At 37.1% G+C, this 13,735-nt stretch overlaps 1 long non-coding RNA gene across 2 annotated transcripts; it reads left to right on the top strand.

Moving 5' to 3' along the window:
• The first annotated feature begins 7,157 nt into the window (after nt 1-7,157).
• Nucleotides 7,158-13,402, top strand: LOC129925263 (uncharacterized). 2 transcript variants are annotated; one of them, XR_008777090.1, is made up of 3 exons: nt 7,158-7,351; nt 11,833-11,948; nt 13,386-13,402. It is a non-coding gene; the product is annotated as an uncharacterized LOC129925263 (long non-coding RNA). The 2 variants fall into 2 exon arrangements; XR_008777089.1 differs by lacking the exon at nt 13,386-13,402 and having other exon boundaries at nt 11,833-11,949.
• Nucleotides 13,403-13,735: the final 333 nt, after the last annotated feature.

The raw sequence follows: 13,735 nt of genomic DNA, 5'->3' as shown, positions 1-13,735 counted from the left end.
CAAACTTTGGGTCCTCTCCCGTGGGTGGGGATAGTTAGTACCTTGAATTGGGGGATGGGGAGACGCAACTTCTTGACAAAAAGGGGTGTCATAAAGTGTGTGTGTGTTTTTTCTGGTGGCGGTAAGAAGAGGTTAAGCGATTGATTGGTGTTTATGCATTGAGAATGATGAAATTAGCGTAATGCAAATGTGAAACGGCAGACAATCTTAAGACATGAAAGAGTAAAGACGTTGTTTTGTGGTGACCTAGATTTTGTTTAAATATCAGTATATTTCATTAATATTACAACTCTATCTCAAGTTAAATATGTGAATATTGTAATAACAGTTAGGCTATATTGAGTTGTTCACATAAGAACTTTATTTTAAAGTTTATTAAGTTTATATATTATAAGGCTTGTCTTCGAGCCCGAAGCCGAAGATTAGTGAGGAATGCAGTTTTTCCCATGGCTGCGCAGGCCCAGCTGTGACCTACATATTTTGCCACATCCAGGGCAAGCATAACCACTGTTCGCAGGTGGTCGATCTAGTTTTTCTTTTCGCGTCTGCGTTTGTCCTCGGCAGCGGATTTTCTTTTGGTCTCAAATGTGTATCCCGTTGACTTCGGGAGTGAACTCCAACTGACTCGTTCTAAGACCGCATGCAACAAGGTGCTCTCTTCTATGCCAGCTAAGGAAAGTTGACGCCTAAGCTCATCTAAAGCGTTTTCGTGGGGCGCCTCTGTAACGTCGACCACCTTTTAGCTCACCAAAAAAAAAAGACTGCCTTTGGCATACGTTCGTCTGCCCAGCATAACTGTCGGACCATAAGAAGTCCATCTATACTATCCTTACCGGTAAAAATATAAAACGCCTATATTGGTTCAATTGTACTAGCTGTGTGTAAGCGACAAACCAACGACCAACTAACAAAGAGAGGGGGCATCGAAAAAAAAAGTTTTATTTTTATTGTAACTTATCTGAATATTAGTATAATTACATGTTTAAAAATTAAAATATATTAAGTGGAGATGTCTTTTTATCTTCTAATAAGACCTTGTCAACTGTAGACTGCTTTTTGCGAGGCGCGTATGCACAATATGGGTCAAAACGTTTTGAAGAAAACATTTTAAAACATCTCCGCTAGTGTGATTCTTCTGCATTTTTTTTTGTCTCAGAATAGTCGAATTTCTTCCGTATATTGCAATTTATAATAGTGACGACTTATGTGTGAAAAAAAAAATCTCAATAGAGACGTCTTTACACGAAGAATATTTGTTTAAAAAGATCACGCCCATTATAGAAGTACGTGCGCAATATGTAGGCCTACCTAGAATGTCCCTTGAATAATTCTATTGGCCAGGTCTGCCTCTTTATTATTAGATTTCATATGGCCCTCGACTTTTTTTTTATTATGATGAATAGTGCGTTCTGAAAGAAAGCACATCGATATTAGCCTTTTAAAAAAATTCGCTTAGCGCCGAGTCACGCCCTGAATTAAACCACTTGCCGACTTGAGCGAAAACCTGCCGCATCTTCATTTCTATCTCCATTAAGAAATTTTTACAACGCTTTAAATGTATGTAGGCAACATTATTTTGGCAAAAGTATTACCCATAGGCCTATTATATATTGCAAAGTATTTGTTTTATGTAAAAATTCAAATAAAAAAGTTTTAACTAATAAATTGCATTAAACCTTATAACTTAATTTTGCTATTACATAATTTCATAACATCGAACCGAGCCGAACCCGAACTTTAGACCTGACCGAACCGAACCGAACCCGAACTATACTCGTCATCGAACCGAACTCGAACTTAAATCTGACCGAACCGAACCGAACCCGAACTTTAAAAGTTGGGTTCGATTCCCATCTCTAATTTAGACCCGATCTCTATAACTGAATAATAACTGACTCCTAAAATCTGTCTTAGCCATGTTTGTTGAGTCTTTAAAGACAACAATATCTGATGGTGGTTGCACTCTTTCATATAATTTGTTTTCCATTGTCTGTAGTGCTATGGTAATTGCCTCAATTTCGGCTTGGAAGTTCGAGCAGAAATCGCCACAGGGTGCGCTTATCTCAAAGTGTTTATTTTTAGGGAAGACCAGGAAGGCACCAAGACCAGCATTGATGGTGGCTTTGAAAGCCGATCCGTCTGTATAAATATGGATAGCTGTTTTTTGATAGCTTTCAATTGTTTCAAGCGTGCCTACTTTGAGCTCCAGTGGATTTGATTCTTTTGTTAAGGTGTTATTTAGCAAATGTGTTTTGATGGTTGGTTGTTTGTAGTTTAGTCCGGGTGTAATGTTTGAAAATCTGGTAATTTTTTCTATGTTAGTGGGTAGGTGGTGTTTTAGGGCTAGTTCGTCAGTAAGTTGGATCAGAGTCCTTTGCTTTTTTTTTTTTTTGGTTGTTTTTCCTCTTTCTCTGCGTTAGTAATTTATTTGGATGATCGTCCTCCAACCTTCTGTATCTCTCAATACCTTCTAATGCTGCTCTGTTAATTGTGATGCTTTTTCTTTTAAATCTGCCATAAAGTGTTTTAGAGAAAGTCTTTGGTCTAGTTTTACACCAAGATATGTTGGATTTTCTTCTTTATTTATTGGCTATGAGTCTACTTTTAGGATGTAGTTTCTTTTTGCTGTTTTGTTGCTGTGGCTAAAGATTGAATAAACTGACTTTTCTTTGTTTATTTCCATTTTCCATAATTTTGAATATGTGGAGATAGTTGTGAGGGCTCTATTTAGTTTGGATCTAGTCAGCACTGGATATTTCTCTGTAGTCCAAATTAAAAGGTCGTCTGCATAAAGTGCCTTATTGACCGAAATGAGATCTGGGAGGTCATTCATGAAGATTAGAAAGAGAGTGCAGCTAAGGGCTGAACCTTGTGGTAGTCCTTCTTCCAAACTTTTTTTTACTAGAGATGGCACCTTCGAATCGGGTTTGGATGGTTCTGTTTTTTAAGAATGCCCTGATCCAGCTGTACATTTTTCCATGGATGCCCATTTTTTTCATCTTCAAAAATAGACCTTTTCTCCACACTCTATCATAGGCTTGCTGCAAATCTATAAATACTGCTGTAGTGTGCTTGTTTTCATGAAACCCTTCTACTGTGTCCTGGATAAAACGAAAGAGGTGGTCTTCTATTCTACTTGCTTTCCTGAAGCCAGCTTGTTCATTGTGGAGTGAGCAAGTACTTTCTAGCCACCAATAAAGTCGGTTATTGATCTTTTTTTCTGCCATTTTGCCAATGTTGGATGTTAGAGATATTGGTCTATAACTTTTTGGGTCTCCAGGTGGTTTATTTTTCTTTAAAATGGGTATTATGTTTGCGGTTCTCCATTCCTGTGGTATGTCTCCAGTTTTCCATGTATGTTTGATAAAGTTAAGTATACAGTTTTGGGCCTGTGGTCCTAGTCCCCGAATCATTTCATTTGTTATTTTATCGGATCCAGGGGATTTTCTTGACTTGATGCTTTTTAGGGCAGTATTGAACTCATGTAGAGTGAAGGGAGTGTCAAAGATCTGACAGTTGACTGTTGGAGCTTTTTCTTCTTTCTTTAAGATATTACTAAAGGCCTGGTCCAGTTGTTTTCTTGGCTTTGACTTGTTAATGCTGGCAAAATATTTATTGAAGGTTTCAGCCTTTTTAAGGTTTTCTGTTATTATGTCGTCATTGCCTTTTATAGGTAGGGGTTTGTTATTTGTTTCTTTCCTGCTAGACGATGCAGAAGTGTCCAGGCCTTTCGACCATCCTTGTTTAGATGTAGTTGTTCGCATGTTGTGGTCCACTTTTTCTTTTTTTCTGTTTTAATTTTGTATCTTATAAGCCCTGTCAATTTGTTGTACGTTGTCTTGTTCTCTCTAGTAGGGTTTTTTTCTATAGTCTTTCTGGCCAAGTTTGTTTTCCTTTATCTAATTCGGGTGTCCAAAAAGATTTGTATTTCTTAACTTGGCCTCGACTGATGTGTTTTTTTGCTGCTTGTAAGATGTTGGAGACTATAGTTGTGTAGGTTGAGTTGACATCTGTCTCTATTATGCTTGATAGTCTTGTGTCTGTTTCTTGTGAAAAAGCTGCCCAGTTAGCTTTTTTATAGTTCCAGCTAGTTGTTTTGTTGGATTGGTATCTACCTGGCGTTCCAATATTGAGGAGTATATAGGCCTGTGGTCACTACCTATGTCTTCAAGTACTGTTAATTTAGTAGAGTCGGTAATGTCTGTAGAGATAAAAGTTAGGTCAGGTCTGCTAGTTGTGTTGTGTGCTCTGTGGAAGAAAGTTGGAGGTGAAGTTTTGTTTTGCAGTAGTTGTAGGTTAGAGGCATTTGTTACATCCTCTATTTCTTTGCCACGTACGCTTGTTGTAGTGAGGGTAGCCTAGGGAAGGTGTGTGTGCATTGAAGTCGCCAGCTATTATTGTCCTTGTGTAGTGTGGTAGTTGTATGTCTATTTCTGCTGTTGATGATGGTGGGCAATAGTAGTGTTTGATGGTGTACTTAGTTCCTCCTCTCCAAAGAAGTATTTCCTGCGTGTCGATGTCTGTATTGTTCTGTATTTGTTTTACTGTGGCTTGTGTGTCGTTTCTTATGAGGGTCATAATTCCCTGGCATTTGGTGCAAAGGCATCTGTACTGTGTGTAGCCTGTGATGTTTATTTTTTTCTTTTTTTTTTCTCTTTTTTTTTCTTGGGCAGTAGTGTTTCTTGCAATAGCGCTATGTGTATATCATGCTTCTTGAGCATGTATTGGAGTTCTGTTGTCTTGTTTTGTAGGCCTAAGATGTTGAGTTGCAAAAGGTTTAGGTGTTTGCTGCTAGTCTGTTTTATATTTCCAGTAGCTGACTTATCACAGGCAGTCCTGGAAGAAACTGCCATGCGCAGACCTTTTACGAGGCGACGTCTGAGCTCGTATGGATTTTTCGTTAAATTCCTTGGCATTTAGTGTAGGCTGGGTGTTTCCTCAGGCTTTTTTAAAATATATAAATATATAGTCCCCGCATTTTAAGGGAGTTTTCGGTCTTGGCAATTTTCTCCAATACTGACATAAAAGGAAACATCTAGGTCTGAAGACTGTAACCGGAATATCCATGGGGCAAGGTGGGGTTGGCCAATGGTCCATTCTCCACCATCCATAGAGCTCTCCAAATGAAACTTTTCTGCAGTAGAAAGCTTAAAGTGGACTGTGCCCTGGGTATGCCCTGTGGAATCGTCACATCCTGGATCCAGGCCCCTTCACAATATCACATTCACCAGATCCAGAAAAAAAACACTTCATGATGGATTTATATCTAGTATTAGAATGTAGTGAGACAAGGACCTCCGTCTGGTGTAGTGCAATCCAGACCTCCGTCAAAAAGCACCTAGAGGGGGGGGGAAGGTCCACTATTATTCACTTAGTGAAATGCAAATGGAAAGGCAGTGTGGTTATTTATTTCTCTTGGTCATTTCCAAGCCCAGATACCCACACGGGGGAGTATCGCCATAGAGTGGAGGTTTGGAGTCAGAGTTTTCTTATCTTCTAGATGGGTTGCGTTATTTAGGCTGACGTGCCCCATCAACACGAAGCTAAACTGGTTTTGAGGCGCCAGTGTTCCGCCTTTCATCCCTTCTCCTGTCTGTTTGTAAGAACAGGTTCCGCCGGATTTTTGGGAAAATTACACGTGAAAGCCAGGAGCTGGATTTGACTGTCAGAGGCATTTAGAGACGCAAGCCATGGGAGCATTTCTTGGAAAGTGGGTGCTTATCTCCACTTTCACCTCCCGCATTGACAGTCCTTTGGAACCCGGGCTTAAACTCAAAAACCCCAATAGGATTGGCTACGCTGAAATAATTTTGGTGTGTAGGCCTACATTGCTTTTTTATATTGAAGAGGTATTTTTTTAGCATCAAACCCCTCTAAAGGGGGGTTTAAACTCAAAACCCCTTTTGGCAAAGCTCGTAGCATTTTGAGTGCTTAATTTGCTTTTTTTCTTACACTGAAGATGTATTTTTTAGCTTCAAACCCCGCTGGAGGGGGTTTAAACTGAAAACCCTTTGACTACACTCATAAATTGCTTTGTTTTTATTATTAAAGAGGTATTTTTACCTTCAAACCCCGCTGAAAGGGGGGTTTAAACTTAAACTCAAAACTGAGTCAAAACCCAGTTAGCTACGCTCATAACATTTTGAGTGCGTAATTAGCTTTTTTTTATATTGAAGAGGTATTTTTTAGCTTCAAACCCTACTGAAGAGAGAGGCGGGGGAGAGAGTTTATCGTGAATTTTGGAAGGGGTTTTAAAATCAAAATCTTCCTTAACTGTGCTCTTGGAATTTTGGGATTGTCGTTTGCATTTTTTTTTGTTTTGTTTTATAGAAAAGGGTATTTAACTCTAAAAACCCCTGGTAGAGGGTTTTAAACTCAAAGCCCCCTGGTAGGGGGTTTTAAACTCAAAGCCCCCTGGTAGGGGGTTTTAAACTCAAACCCCGCTGGTAGGGGGTTTTAAACTCGACTCCCCCCTGTTAGAGGGTTTTAAATTCAAAACCGCATTAGTTGTGCTGGGACAAGTGATGATTTAGTATTAAAATCTCACCTAAAATAATCAAAGCAAAAAATCAGTCACTAAATTTCGATTCCCCCCCCCCCCGCATTCATTAAGGGTGGGGTTTGAACCCCCCCCCCCCACACGGCCAGCCCATGATATATATATACAGTGCTTTTATTTTTATTTTATTTTTTTTGTAAAAAAAAAATAGGTGCCGATACCCAGTGATGGATTGCCTAGCTTTTAACTACTAATAAACTAATAATAAACGTTAAAATACAGGGAATGTAATAATTTTTCCCCACATTGAAAAAGGTGCCGGTACGCCGTATATGCGAAAATGGCACTGGGCTTGAAGGAGTTTGTTAATGAACGATTTGTCGTGTGAACTATTTGTCGTGAACCAACTGTCGGTGAACAAGTCGTCGGTGAACAATATTGTCTGTGAGCGATATGTCGGATGAACAATTAGTTGTGTGAACAAAATGTCGGGTGAACAAAATGTCGGGTGAACGAAAAGTCGTGAAATATTTGTCGGTGAACGAAATGTCAGTGAACGAATTGTCGTGTCCCCAGCATTTTGATATATTTATATTACTCCCCACCCCCCTCCAAAAAAAATAAAATAAATTCAGCATTGACAACACTGATACACAACTTGCGCAGTAGAGGTTAGGGGAGGTTATTCAAATAAAAAGTTTTCTAATTCACAGGCAGTCTAGATATTTTTATTCTATCTGGATTAAATCCAACTGTATTCTAGATTCTAGACATAGATCTAGACTAGAATTGACTAGATCTAAATCTAGTGTCTATTCTAGATCTAAATGTTACCCAGTCTCTCTACTCTAGGTACCATTATGATTATGATAATAATAATACTTAATACGTAGTGGGTCGAAGTGATAGTGAAGTCCACTGAAGTGACATCACACATTCAGTGTCATTCACATATATTGTCACATAGTATGATAGTTCACATAGTTGACATAGTCATGATAGTCTAGTCTAGATACTAGATTCTAGATCTATATACATCTAGATCTATATAGATCTAATAATTATAAATAATACTACTCTTAGTAACTCTAACTCTAATCTGAGTAAATCTCTATATTCTATATAGATCTAGATCTATTCTATTAATTCTATGTATATACTCTATTAACTATTAGAATATAATAATATTACTACTCCGATTTATTAGATCTATAATACTATAATAATAATAATTATTATGAATTATATTTACTAACTATAGTTAGTACTACAGAGTATAGAATAGTTACTATACTGACTATAGTAATAGTCACTAGGTCACTAGTACTTGTAGTAGGTCTAGAGTCTAGAAGTAGAACTACTATGACTATGAACTAGTCTTACTAGATTCTAGGAGGTAGCTAGATCTAGAATAATCTAGATCTAGTAATAAGCTAGCCCAGCAGCTAGGCTAGGTCTAGCGGAAGTCTTGTCTAGTCTAGAGCCTATCTTATCTTATCTTATCTTATATAATACAGACGTTACTTCAAAAAAGAAGATGATTACGTCCTACGCGTCATGCATTTAGTCATGCATATTAACCAATGACTTAAATTCTGCCAAGTCACTGGTTTTCCTGGCTAACTCAGGCAACCCATTCCATGCTCTAATAGCACTAGGGAAGAAGGAGTATTTGTACAAATTTGTCCTAGCATATGGGACGAGGAATGTGCCTTTCTCTTTGTGTCTTTCAGAGTATTTTATTAAATTTTGTTTTTGTATTTGAAGATTATGGTTCAGTGTTTTATGTATGATTGCTACTTTACTTTTGAGCCTTCTGTCCTGAAGGCTTTCTAAATTTAGTGATTTTACTAAAGGTGTTACTCTAGTCAAATGTGAATATTCATTTGTTATGAATCGCACTGCTCTATTTTGTGTCTGTTCTAGTTTCTTAATGTTTTCTTGAGTTGAGGGGTCCCAAACAGAGGATGCATATTCTATTATTGGCCTAACCAAGGTTAAATAACATTTTAGTTTTATGTTCTTATTTGATTTATAGAAATTTCTTTTAATAAACCCTAATGCTTTGTTTGATTTTTTTGTAGTTTCATCAATATGTGGATTCCATGACAGTTTTTCATTTATTATAACACCTAGGTATTTTGCGTTTTTAGTCTGTGTTACTGGTTTGCCATGAATAAGATAAGTGGAATTAATAAGAGGACCTAAGGTCCAAAAGTAAAAAGATCTAAAAATAAAATTATAAAAATTGAAATCTTAGTTATATATAAAGATTAGATCTAGATTCTAAATCATTTTGATTTTAGATCTATAAATAGTAAAAGTATAAAGCCTACTTCTTATCCATAATCATAAGTTTTTCTGTATTAAAATTAGTATACTACTTAGTACTACTGTCTACACACTCTAGATCTAGACTTCTAGACTCCCTTTAGACTATACTATAATTTATTATATAATACTTAATACTAATCTATCATAATTATGTTATTGTTATAATGTTTTTTTACTTTTTTCATCTAAATATAGAATAGATCTACTTAATCATTAATCTAGAATAATCTAGATCTACTTTAAACTACTTACTTATCATTATCTATATAATATGATAATATTACATTATCATAATCTAGGTCTAGTCTAGGCCTATGGTATTAGTACGATCACTCCTAATCAGACCTTCTGCAAACACTGCCCAACAACACAAGGTGGCAGTTTATTTAAAATTACATCAATAACAGCCAATAAACACAATTGGCTACAGCAGTGTTTCTCAAACGAAGATTTACAGGTGTGCCGCGGGAGTTTTTAGAACGCCACACGTGCAGCGTTACACAGGTCTGTCTACTATTAAATTTTTATTTTAAGTTGTGATGACATCCCCACTTGCAACGACCAGTAATAGAAGTGGAGCGCTCCATAGTGACGGAAAGTGTGTTAGCTCTTCAAGTTATGGAATTTTCCACTATACATTAGATTACATCTATATGGTTTCATATCTTCGGGACCTGAAGATTCTCCATTGCCATTCTGTCTGATCTGCAATGCAACTCTGTCGAATGAGGCGCTTGTTCCAAGCAAATTGAAGAGACACTTGGAAACAAAACATCCAGCTGTAAAAGCGCAACCGAAGGAATACTTGAAAACATTAGGGCTCAACAAAATAAAGAAGCTAAGAAACTTACAAACTACCTAAAGCTGCCAGAAAAGGGATTGATTGCAAGTTATAAGGTTGCTCAGTTATTAGCAAAACGCAAGAAAGCACACACAGGGGCTGAATCAGTCATTGCACCAGCTTTATCAATAGCTGTTGAAACTATCCTTGGACCCGATGCCGCCGAAAAATTTTAAAAAGTTCCCTCGTCAAATGATACTATCTCGCGCAGAATTGAAGACTTAACGTCAGATTTACAAGATCAAATCTGCAAACACTTTGACGTGACTGACGATGAAGTGTCTCTGCTGTGGTCTCTTCAAGTTGATGAATCCACTGACGTTAGCAAAACCCAGCTGCTAGCTTTTATTCAGTTCATAAAGGATGAAAAATGTGTCAACGAATTCTTATTTTGCAAAGACTACGACCAAAGGCGAAGATATTTTCAAAGTGGTGAACAAAAACATTTTGCTCTTCAAACTACAGTGGAAAAACTGTGTCAGTGTTTGCACAGGTGGCTGTCCTTCCATGCAGGGAAATAGAAAGGGATTCGTCACTCTTGTGCGTCAAGGAAATCCAAATGTATTAGTTGTTCACTGCATGATCCACAGAGAAGCTCTTGCTTTCAAATCTTTACCGAAAGATTTGATGTCTGTTCTGCATCAAGTGATTGAAGTTGTAAACTTCATCAAATCTAGACCGCTTGCATCCCTTTTCTCAGAGCTTTGTGAAGCTATGGATTCAGACTACAAATGACACACCTGCAGTCAGCATTGCAGCATTACATTCCAACAGTTGGAAGTAATGAATATGGATGGGTCAGCTATCAATTTGGAAGCTCATTAATTGAAAAAATGATGCAGTTCTTAAGTCAAGTTTTGCCAAGAAATGCCTGGATGTGTTTTGGATTTCAATCGACAAGTTATATCCTACAATCAGTTTAAAAGCAATCAAAATAATTCTTCCATTTGCATCTTCATGGTTTTGTGAGTTTGGATTTTCAGCACTGACTGAAATCAAGTCTAAGAAAAGAGTGAGACTTCTTACAATAGACGATGAAATGCGAGTTTGTTTGTCGACTTTGGAGCCTCAATTAGATCGCATTTGCTCTCAAAGACAGACACACCCTTCACATTAAATGTAATACTGAAAAACAGGTAAAATCTTTTATTATTTTTATTATAAAACAACTGATGCTCTTCGTGGTGTGCTGCGAATTTTTTTTAGTTTTTTTACTGTGCCGGCAGACAAAAAAGTTTGAGAAACACTGGGCTACAGTAACTTCAAATGCTTTGCTACACAACAGAACTGCCTAACTAATCACTACAAGTCTCTCTAGCTCGTACAGCTAAATTTTCGAGGACTTACTTTGTAGCACACCGTCCTTACTGCTTGCTGTCCTGGATTCGACTGTCCTTTCTAATACACTGTCTCTCGTCTGTAAAGGCTTTTTGGTCACATGACTTTAATATTGGTCATATTGCGTGAATTAGCAGTAATGTCCCTTGTTCAACAGCCCTTGACTTGTGATTGGCCTGAATCATGTGTGTCAGTAGGCCGCACACACATTAACCCTTTCAGTCCGCCACTAGGGTTATAACAGTATTTTTAGGTATTATAATTATCTTTTATGTCTATAAGTTATGATCTAGATCATGACAGGCAGGTATGAATCAGGACCACGGAGGCGACACAATGACAGTCCATCGCGTGTACCGCATGACCAGAAAAATCAGTGACAGAATTCAGAATGATCTATTAACTATTGTTGTCAATGTTAGTGGATGATCATGATGGAGCACATAAAGTACTTACATATCTAGCTATTATGGAGGGCTATTCCAAGTGGGAGAATTAACGAAGAGTGATCTAGTGAATAAAGCAGGGTATATTGGCTTATATGTATGTATAAATTATAAATATTCTGAACTAGGGCTAAAGTCTTGTAATATAGAATTCTAGACTCTAGATTAGAGGCAACAGATTGGAATCTATCCCATGCCCCTACTGATCTTTAAAAATATGTTTTTCAATATTTTTTAAACTTGTAAATAAATATATAATGTGATTAATTCTACTTTCTAGAATCTAGAGATAAAAAAATTTTCGACAGAACATTGTACAATTTTTTAATTGAGAATTAGATAGAATCATGTCACCTGATGCACTTACCTTGCAGTGATGTGACAGCTTGAGTGCCTCAATGACCCTCAGAGCTATACCAGCGGGAGCTCATCACTCCAGGGAGGTACTACCAAGCCGGACACGTCTGTTAGGAAAGAGGCCAGACAAAAGGTGCATCCCCCTCCCTGGGACATAGGGGTTGTGCGATAGGCTAACAACCTGTCCATGGAAAAAAATAATGTTATAGAAACCAGAGCAAAAACACAAACACTAAACATAGTCAGAGGAGAGAGGAGAGCTCCACAAAGTAGACTTATGAAGCTGTGCAGGAAAAGTCGAACAAATCCTGTGAGGCCAACCACTCTACACTAGAGGAAGCCGAGAGGAAAAACTAGCAAGAGACCGTGGAGAGTGGCGTGTTTTTGTCGAGTCCCTATGTTTCATGAGGAACCCAAAGGAGTGATGATGATGTGATTATGAGAAGGTCTAGCTCTCCATCCAGGGGCAGACTGGATGTCGAAACTTGCCCTGACATTACTATACATCCCGGCCCACAAGTTTCAGCATGCCAAATGATGTGTATGTCTTTTGATACCTTCCCACATAATATATAAAGTTTGCTAATGCAATGAAAAATTATAGCATGAATACTAACTATTTGATATTACTAAAATAGTATTGCACAACACTTGAAAATGGAGCACTCAAAAGTTCTTTCTATTGTATACCGGTACCTTAAGGTACCGGTATCAAGATCTTTCATCAACAAACTAATGGCTGATAGATCATTTATGATTGTGTCCAAATTAATTTCATGTGGAACGCCTTTAACAACACCCTTCAATTTGAAGCTTTGAAAGTGCTCTTGTGACATTATGCTTATTAGCATATTCTTTAATTATTTTATTTTAAATTTTAAACAAACAAAAAGAGTTATAAAACTTTTTATTTTTATAATTATGGTATCTGGAGTTCAAATTCAGACTCAAGCTACTTTTTTTTTTTTTTTTTTTTTTTTTTTTTTTTTTTTTTATGTAAAGGCAGCACAGAAACCTTCCCAGATAACACCCCCACACACACTTGTCCGGAAGCATGGTGGCTGAGTGGCAAACCTCTTGGCTTTTGAACCGAGGGGTCCCAGGTTTGAATCCTGGTGCAGACTGATTATTAATTTCAGGATATTTAGGGGGGCTATGAGTCCACCAAGCTTTAATGGGTATCTCACATTAGATAAATAAAGGCTGGCCACATGACATCCTTGTTAATTGTGGGCCACAGAAATAGAAGACTTTTACAAAATCTGCCCCAGAGATCGCAAGGTCTGAAGGGGAAACTTTACTAACCTTACCCCACTGCTCCACAAAAGTGAAAGGATCATAGCGCCCTAAGCTTGCTATATGCATGAAAGTTGTGCTATACAAAAACAATTAATAAAAATATTTCCAATAGCACAAATTTATTATTGTTGGTCTAGATCTTTTAAAATTAATTCTATGATTGATTCAAAATAATTAATGCGATTTCAGTAAATATTTCAGTAATATATTTTTTTTTAATTATTTTTTATATTTAACTTGTTGGTTTTTGTTGTTTTGTTTTTTTCTACAGGAGAAATAAAATTCCAGTATGAAAAAATATCGATATCAAGATCTGAGTTCCCGAACACCATGGCAAAAATATAGACCTTATGTCTTATTATTTTTTAGTTGGAATCTTATAGCATTTACACTCTGGTCTTATGTCTCCAGGAAAGCAGAGGAACAGCATCCAGATTTCAATAGTCTTACTGATGGTAAATTTTGATAATATATTATACAACGGTGCAGTATACTCTCAGCGAGTATCTGAATACCCGGTAGTTGTTTGTTTCATAATTGTTATAAATGTTAAACTTATTTTCTTGTTGCAAGAGTGATTGTCCTTTGTTTTGATAGTAAATTGGATACCCCAATTTTTTA

The sequence above is a fragment of the Biomphalaria glabrata genome, chromosome 3 (assembly GCF_947242115.1).
Source record: "Biomphalaria glabrata chromosome 3, xgBioGlab47.1, whole genome shotgun sequence".
Taxonomy (NCBI): domain Eukaryota; kingdom Metazoa; phylum Mollusca; class Gastropoda; family Planorbidae; genus Biomphalaria; species Biomphalaria glabrata.
This window is presented reverse-complemented; position numbering and strand designations above follow the sequence as displayed.